The sequence below is a fragment of the Teleopsis dalmanni genome, chromosome X (genome assembly GCF_002237135.1).
Source record: "Teleopsis dalmanni isolate 2A chromosome X, ASM223713v2, whole genome shotgun sequence".
Taxonomy (NCBI): domain Eukaryota; kingdom Metazoa; phylum Arthropoda; class Insecta; order Diptera; family Diopsidae; genus Teleopsis; species Teleopsis dalmanni.
Window position 1 is genome coordinate 55968986 of NC_051848.1, and position 9127 is coordinate 55978112.

The window sequence follows — 9127 nt, forward strand, 5'->3', positions numbered from 1 at the left end:
CCACAACCTCAAGTACCAGACCTGCAAAACACAGCTATGGACAACAACAGCAGCGGCAGTCAATAACACTAGCAATACAGACGTAAGACTGACTTACAAAACTATAGGTGACGGAAGTAAAATTCCAAATTAGTGGACAGAACAGCGTTTGGCTGCGCTGAAGAATGAATAAGACTAACGAAGTATGAGCTTCACGCTCAACTTTAAATATAGGGTGAGCTTAATGCTCAATACGGCCTTCTGATGTTATACTTTACGGTGATTCCAGAAGGGTGACCCGTACGGACGAGAGGAGTTTTTAGTGGGTTAAAGTCCTACACTGACTTAGGCTTTCGATGCTTTTCTCCTAATCCAAAAAAAAAAAAAAAAAAAAAAAAAAAAAAAAAAAAAAAAAAGAATTTCTATCATAAGACTGACTATTTGAAAGACTGTTTTTCAAAATTTGAACAGAGATATAGGTTTTTTTCAATTTATTTTATTATTTTCAATTTATTATTTTCAGTATTCTTTAATATGTTTTCATTTTTTTAATATTTTTTTAATATTTTAATATTTTAATATGTTTTGATATATTATTGTTTAATATATATATTTTTCAATATTTTTCATTATTACACTAATTACATTATTACACTAATTATGTATTTACACCATATAGTTTTGTTTTATTAGCTTAGGATATATAACCATTGTTCCGGTGTTGTTTGGTGTCATATGCTGGCATTCGGGTATATGATATCAAATGCGCTGCAGACTTTGTGGTGCCGCATATGTGCGTATATGTATGTATATGTATATGTGTGGGAACGTATATATCGTTATGATATGTATTAAAACCACTTTATAATTGTCAATTATATACAACTTGTAATGCTTTATTATATGTATGTATTTATGCGATATATACATGTAATTTTATGCGTTGTAAGATGTGTGTATGATGACTCTATTGAAAATTCATCTAATCAATCCGTTATGATAATCGTCGTCCAGAATCAGTAATTAAAGTGCAGAATATTTATATGTATATAAAGTTCTTTTTATAATTAATTTTTATATATATCTCTCAGACGTTATACTGTTTTTTTCTTTTCATAATTATATTTAAAAATAGATATTATTTAATGTGTTTTTTTTTTAATGCCAATAATTAATAACATCACATCTATGAATTGGTAACATAATTTTTTTTCTCGGCCGGTACACAGGATATCGATGATTTTTTTTTTTTTGTTTTTTTGACTGATTTCCTGTATTTTTTTTTATATACAAAGATTAATTTGAAAAGTTCAAATATTCATAATTCTCTTAACACATTATGAGAAACATATTGAAAGTTTTCGTTTAAGTAAAAAGAAAAAAAAAAACATAAAATTTTTTTTTATATATATATAAAGTTTCAGCTAGGTACAACGGCAGCTTCGGTGACGTCATTACAGCGGCTGGAGTAAGTATCTTGAACTGTGTTATTTATGTTTTTTTTTTTTTTTTGATAAAAGATTTATTTTTGCTTGAATGTTTTGGTTTTTTTTTGTTATGATCATAAAACATATGATTTCTACACGAACCTTATATTTTTTTTTTATGAGAGACGAACGTCTGACTAAAGTCTTCACCGTGCGTCAGATTGTGTTTTTTTTTCTCTTTATAGAAATAAGTTTTATGTTATTTTTTTTATTGGCATTCTTGAAAATTTTTTTTGATGAAATAACATTTAGTTTTAATTCATATATTTAAACAAAGAAGAATATACTGTAATTATAATTGTAAAAAAAAAAAAAAATAATTTCTTTTACTTAAAATTGTATGATTTTAATTTTTGATTTGTGTAAACTAAGAGAATAAAGGTATTGCAGAAATATTGTATATATACTTTAATTTATTGTAAAGAGATCAATTTTTTTTTTTTCTAAACTTAAGTACATGAATATTGTATCATTGATGTATGTAACAAATCTAAATTCTATTTTTAAAGCAGTTAAATAAAAAAAAACGAAGAAATAAATAAACATAATTCTTTTTGCTTTACTAGATGTTTATAAATTATAAATGAAACATATTATAAAATAATAACATGATGAATTAGGAAATATTCTAGGCTAAAGGGGTGGTACTAAGATTGTGACCACATTTCACTCTTAGGGGCAAAGCTGTATCCCTGCTAGATAAAATACATTGAGTTCAATTTTTTTTTGAGAGATCCGCATCTGAAACATTTTTTTTTATTACTAAGCAAGGAAAGCATAAGTAAAAAATACAACAAAAAGATGTCACAGAGAAGTATTGGAGACCAGGCCTTGCCCGAGGTGTTGCCATCATTTCCTGATTTTGAGGAGATGATGGTAACACATGCTGGTAGATGCAAAAAAAGATAGACTGGGATATGGAGAGAAAAATCCTAAAAGCGGCGGAAACAGCAGGCTTGCCTAGAGGAAGAACATGTAGCCTAAGCTCCATCTCATTAGGCGTGGAAGTTCCCACCGCTGCTGCTGTAATCATCAAGGTAGGGCATCGAGCGCTTCCCATCTTGTATGATGAGTGTTTTTTTCAATTCAAGCAAAGAAAAAATTGAATAATTCGAGAAGAAACGAGATTACTTTGCTCGAGTTAATTCTTGTTAGTGTAAATAATTTTGTTTTTTTTTTTCTCTTTTTATATTTTTAGTATGAGATTTTAAAAGTGAAATGAGTGAAATAATTATAAGTATAGAAATAGAAGCTGAAATAAATAATTGTTAATCAGTAAGGAAATTATTAAATGGAGACAAATAATTTGGAAGTGTTTAGGTTATAGGGTAATTTATATTTGTAATAGAAGTAAATAAATAGATCATGAATTTTAGTTGAAATTAGAAGTAGATTGTTTTCTTAGGAAGTATGACACGAAATTATTTTTTTTGTTGTTGTCTGCAGTGTAGCCTCAGATGTCAAAAACCCCGTCCCAATACCGGCGAGCATACCGGGCTAGCGACCGTGCCATGAGCGGCTTCTGAGGACACTAATTCTTAACAACAGTTAGACACAACAAATATGATGCGAGAATAGAATATATAAAAGATTGTCATTGTAACAATAATATCCTTCCTGCTTTTATCACCGATTCAAGCTCTACTCCAAATTTCACCAATTAACGAAAACGCAGGATATTTAGAAATAAAATTACGAGAGGTAGAAATAATTATTCAAACAAATACAGTAATCCATATTATAAATCCAATGAAAGTATTAGAAATTTTAGATAGAATTGAGAAAAACGTTTGTAATTTAAATTTAGCAAACAAAGATACAATAGAAACAGAAATTCAACTTATAAGAACAAAAATCAAGACAATAATTCCCAAGTCACATAGAGACAAAAGAGGACTTATTAATTTTATTGGTACTGCTCACAAGTGGATGTTCGGAACAATGGATAATGATGATAGAGAAAATATTATTCAACACATAAATACAATAGAGCAAAACGACCATAATGCAATCTCAACTATCAATAAACAAATTAGTATTAACTCATATTTTAATAATTCATTTACTAATATACAAAATGCTGTGGAAAAGGACAGATTAATAATACAATCGACTTATAAAGAAATTGAAAATAAAGAAGATGGAATAATGCGTTATATTTTATATTTTGAACAAATTTTAAAATTAAAGCAATTAGAACACAAAATTAACCATATACAAGATAATATAGTTGCCGCAAAACATAATATTTTTCACCCTAGCATATTAAGCTCTGAAGAAATAGAAAAATATAATATAGATATTTTTAAATTAAAATTAATAAAAGTTGGAGTAATGAAATATAAAAACTACCGTATTATAATAGCGTTAAAAATTCCTCAAAATTATATACGAACTGATTTAAAACTTATAACTCCACTACCAAATGTAAATTTCTTAGAAATAGATGAAAATAACGAATATGTAATCGAATATTACATCCTGTAATATTAGGGACCTATCAATCTATGTACGTGCCAATGCTATCACTGTGGTACCACAATGGCCATTATTTGAGCTGAAATGGGTTTTTTGGAAACAAGGTCGACACTCCAACCTACCTACCTATAACTGGAAATAAACACAGCGTAAAGTACAAAATAAGATTGAGTCCAAAACAGCACTGGCTTCACGCTACATCACATTAAAGAATGAGCCATTTGAAACTAAATTCATTCTCACATGCTTTTCTTATTGTAAATCATGTTAATTATTATCAATAACGTTTTATTTGAAACAAAATATTTTTTATTAAGTTTTGTGTACAAATTTTTGTTAATGTTTGAAGTGAGTGTAATTTTTTTCGAAAATTAGTCCACCTGCATTTATATATAAAAATAAATTAAATATCAAATATAGATAATATAATAATAAAATAAATATAATATAGTATAATTTTTTTTCCCTACTTGGTAGGCACCTAAACGTGGTGTAGGGGGTTAGCTACAGGCAAGCTTGCTGACTACGGGTTTTCTGTCACTGTCCAGGCAGTAGACGGAAGACCCCATGCCGCCCTGTGTTATAAGTACAACAAAGAACTACCAGTAGTCGTGTTGTCTTGTAGTCTATGTGTGTGCATATGAGTCTTAATGTGTACATTGTGACGATACAAATTTGCACATCAAATTTCTACCGCACATGCGGCAAGAACAAGAGAAAAACGAAGTCTGAATGTCACAACATCACTACACCTATACGCATTATAATAAAAACACTCACTCGAATTGAACTGCGTTGAAATTATCTGGAAAATATAAAATGACAAGCACGCTGGTCGATTCGGTCTACTGGTAAATTCTATCAAAACCTGGCTCATTCAGCCTTTTATGATATTACGACAACAAATAATTTATGTGCAGTTAAAACCTATATAATAAAAATAAGTAATATTTCTTTTTTAAATCGAGCTCCACAATTCAGTGGTGAATTATATGAAAAGTTGAAACCATTTTTTGATAAAACAATAAAAAGACTAGAATTAAATAAGATCTTACCTGTAACAGCAACAGATTCCTCACTATATATATGAATATATTCATATTAATATTATTTTTAATAATATATATATAATCACTTTTATTATATTTTTACACTTTAATTTAAATTAACTTTAAAATAAAACTTATAATATTAACACGTGCATTGCGCCACATGGAAAGAAATAATGAGAAGTTATAGAAAGCTTTTACTTCTTTTCACTTTCTTTGGGTTATTTTACAAGATCGCGGCGAAAGCTCTGTTCCAATTCAGAGCTTACGAGTTTCAGCGTTGCCAATAGGGCAAAAACAAATAAAGTCAGAAGTTTCCTCTTTGGTTATTAGGATAGTCGGAAACCAAAATAAATGCTAGTAGCGACGAAAGGGATACACCTTCCCAGCCCGCGAAAATTGGTAATTGGATGCAAAGTTTAAGGGAGTGCAGTTACAGGTGTTAGCGGAGTTACCAACAGTGTTACCAATTAACAGGAAAGTTGAAAAGTTTTGTTAAATATAGTGGACAGTGGTGGTACTAGTTACTACCACTAAATAAAAGTCTTGAAATATTTTTTTTTGAAAAGTTTTTAGACAAACTATTTAATTTAAAAAATTATAAATTTTATTTTGTTTTGTCAACAATTTTAAAATTAAAGTATTAAATAAATAAACAATTGAATATTATGATTTTTTTGCCGATATTCGTGAAATTGGAATTAATTAATTTTAATTAATTATTAAAAGTTACAAATAGAGAGATTTAAAAGAAGGAAGAGGAATTGCAGTAGGAAAAAGAAAATGGATTCTATAACAAAAGTGGATATATCAAATATATGTGGATATATAGTTTTGTATTTTAATTTATTTTTGTAATTAAATACATTAATTTGCCATTGTTTATTATATTTATTATCAAGAATGTTTATTTAATATTTATATATATATTTATTATACATCGGTTTATACGTTTTTTATTAATATATTAAACAATGCACATAGTTTTGTATTTTAAGAAAAAAAATTAAAGAAGGAAAGATATTTGAAAAAAGACTGAGACTCGTTAGCGAAAGACCAATTAATAATCCTACCTACCATAAACCGATTTTAAACCATGGCTCAAAGTTTCTTAAAGCTCACCTTACACGTGCTTTATACTTATTCAGCTGTCGTGAGAGCGAGAGCGTGAGAGCGAGAAGCTGCCAGATTTCTCCCGCATAATCGCTGTAAAAATCACATGTAAAGATCGCTTTAAAGTTCTTGGTTTATTGTACCCACTTAGAAATCAATGTCAACATGTGACTATATGATACGAAAAATATATATATGAATATATTTTTCCATGAAGTGAAGCTACGAAAGCAAAGAATTGGTGTTAACGGAGAAGAAAATTCAACAATTTCTCACCACCATCAGACAGCATCATCAGACAATATTAGCTGTAACGAAAAAAAAGAACTACAATTGAACCAGCAACTATGAGGAATACCGCAAGTTTGTGAAAGAGATGAAAAATATGATGCGCAACCTAGGAATGAGCTTCAGAAAGATTGGATAGATACTTAGAAGTTCAGAGTTTATATAGAGATTATAGTTTCCTTGAATAGATAGTAAGAAGAAATGATATGATAATTTTTTTTCTTGTGAGTCAAGTGTATATCTAGGACTCAAAAACCCAAACACAAAACTGGCTTGCATACTGGCCACCGTGCCATGACCGACTTCCATTGATTTACAACCCAATATTGTTGATATAATATCACCATTATTAATAGTTTTATATGAACTCACTATTTGACTGAATCTGATATAAATACTTTCATGTCTTTCTTGTACAAATATTAAAACACAACTTCAATATTTAACAATTAACTAATACTTACAACTTTTATCCGTAATATTGCATCTAAAATTGTGGGGATTTTCCATAAAACAATCTTTAAAGATAACCTTGTGTACAAGTTTTTCTCTTTTTGCATAAAGAAAAACTATTATAACATAGAGGAACAGCAAAATGCTATTTTTGACTTTATTTACATTTACAGGGAAATTTTGTAACGATCTTTCAGGTCACCACACTTAAAAATCTTTGGAAGGATCGTTTGAAAGAACATTTGTATTCTGACGGCGATCTTGCGCAAAACTGAAAGCTGTTTACGGTCTTTCGCAAGACCAAATGAAAGAGTTTCCGTTGATCAGGTCTTTCGATTGTCAGCTAAGATTTTGTCTGTATTTTTTGTAAACAAACTTTCCTTTTAATACAGTAAAATGCATATAAATTAGAATAAAACAAAAAGATGAATTAATTAATTAAAAACTTTAGCAGAACAATAATTTCTAACTTCATTCTTAACACGACGGAAACGTCCTCTGTTGTCTTTAAAAAAATTTTAAAATATAAATTTAATATATTTATTTATGTATAATATATTGCATATATTTAAGCTATTATTTTAAAACTAATTATTTTTATTTTGCCGATGCATTTGATATAGTTTTCATAAATAGTCAAATATACATATGTTGACCTCTTAATTGAGTATTCAAAATTCAGAATTCAGAATCCATTTGCATTGATAACTTAGAAGATTAGCTTAGTTTCAGTTCAATTTATATGCAGTCTAGATATTGAATATTTGGAGAACGAGTATGACATTATCACAAATATGGTTTGCAATCCTTCACTGCTATCTTCCACCCAAACATGATGAACCAACATTTCCAAAAGATTTTTTGATACAGATAAATTCGATTTTACGAACATTTTGTGATATCTCTAATTAGCTGTAATAAATAATTTAATCATTTTATTAATTAACTTATCTAACTTTAATAATATTATCAGTGTAAACCTACCTTAAATCTGTGCCGACACAAGTCCATGCCATTTCTATTACAGCCGATGGATTTGATGTATTTTTCATATATAGTCAAATATACATATGTTGACCTCTTAATTCAGTATTCAAAATTCAGAATTCAGAATCCATTTGCATTGATAACTTTGAGGATTAGCTTAGTTTCAGTTCAATTTATATGCAGTCTGGATATTTAATATTTGAAGAACGAGTATGACATTATCACAAATATGGTTTGCAATCCTTCACTGCTATCTTCCACCCAAACATGATGAACCAACATTTCCAAAAGATTTTTTGATACAGATAAATTCGATTTTACGAACATTTTGTGATATCTCTAATTAGCTGTAATAAATAATTTAATCATTTTATTAATTAACTTATCTAACTTTAATAATATTATCAGTGTAAACCTACCTTAAATCTGTGCCGACACAAGTCCATGCCATTTCTATTACAGCCGATGGATTTGATGTATTTTTCATATATAGTCAAATATACATATGTTGACCTCTTAATTCAGTATTCAAAATTCAGAATTCAGAATCCATTTGCATTGATAACTTTGAGGATTAGCTTAGTTTCAGTTCAATTTATATGCAGTCTGGATATTTAATATTTGAAGAACGAGTATGACATTATCACAAATATGGTTTGCAATCCTTCACTGCTATCTTCCACCCAAACATGATGAACCAACATTTCCAAAAGATTTTTTGATACAGATAAATTCGATTTTACGAACATTTTGTGATATCTCTAATTAGCTGTAATAAATAATTTAATCATTTTATTAATTAACTTATCTAACTTTAATAATATTATCAGTGTAAACCTACCTTAAATCTGTGCCGACACAAGTCCATGCCATTTCTATTACAGCCGATGGATTTGATGTATTTTTCATATATAGTCAAATATACATATGTTGACCTCTTAATTCAGTATTCAAAATTCAGAATTCAGAATCCATTTGCATTGATAACTTTGAGGATTAGCTTAGTTTCAGTTCAATTTATATGCAGTCTAGATATTTAATATTTGGAGAACGAGTATGACATTATCACATAGATGTTTAATATTTGGTGGAAATTTTTTAAGAATTTTAGAAAATGTAATTCGATTGCTTAATCTAATCTTCAATCTTTCAAAAATGATTTTAGCCATTCTTCATAAAAATCTAAAGTCAGTCAAAAGAAAGGAATAAAATAGTGACGACTCAAACGGACAAAGTAATATAAATAATATATTTTAAACAATAAATAATGTTTATATTTTGTGTCATAATATA

The 9127-nt window shown here is 28.4% G+C and overlaps 1 long non-coding RNA gene across 1 annotated transcript; it reads right to left on the reverse strand.

The window, feature by feature from the left end:
• Positions 1 to 7503: 7503 nt before the first annotated feature.
• LOC119661844 lies at positions 7504 to 8907 on the reverse strand. The gene is made up of 4 exons (XR_005250621.1): positions 8676 to 8907; positions 8254 to 8603; positions 7832 to 8181; positions 7504 to 7759 (listed from the first exon to the last, which is right to left on the reverse strand). It is a non-coding gene; the product is annotated as an uncharacterized LOC119661844 (long non-coding RNA).
• Between the last annotated feature and the right edge of the window lie 220 nt (positions 8908 to 9127).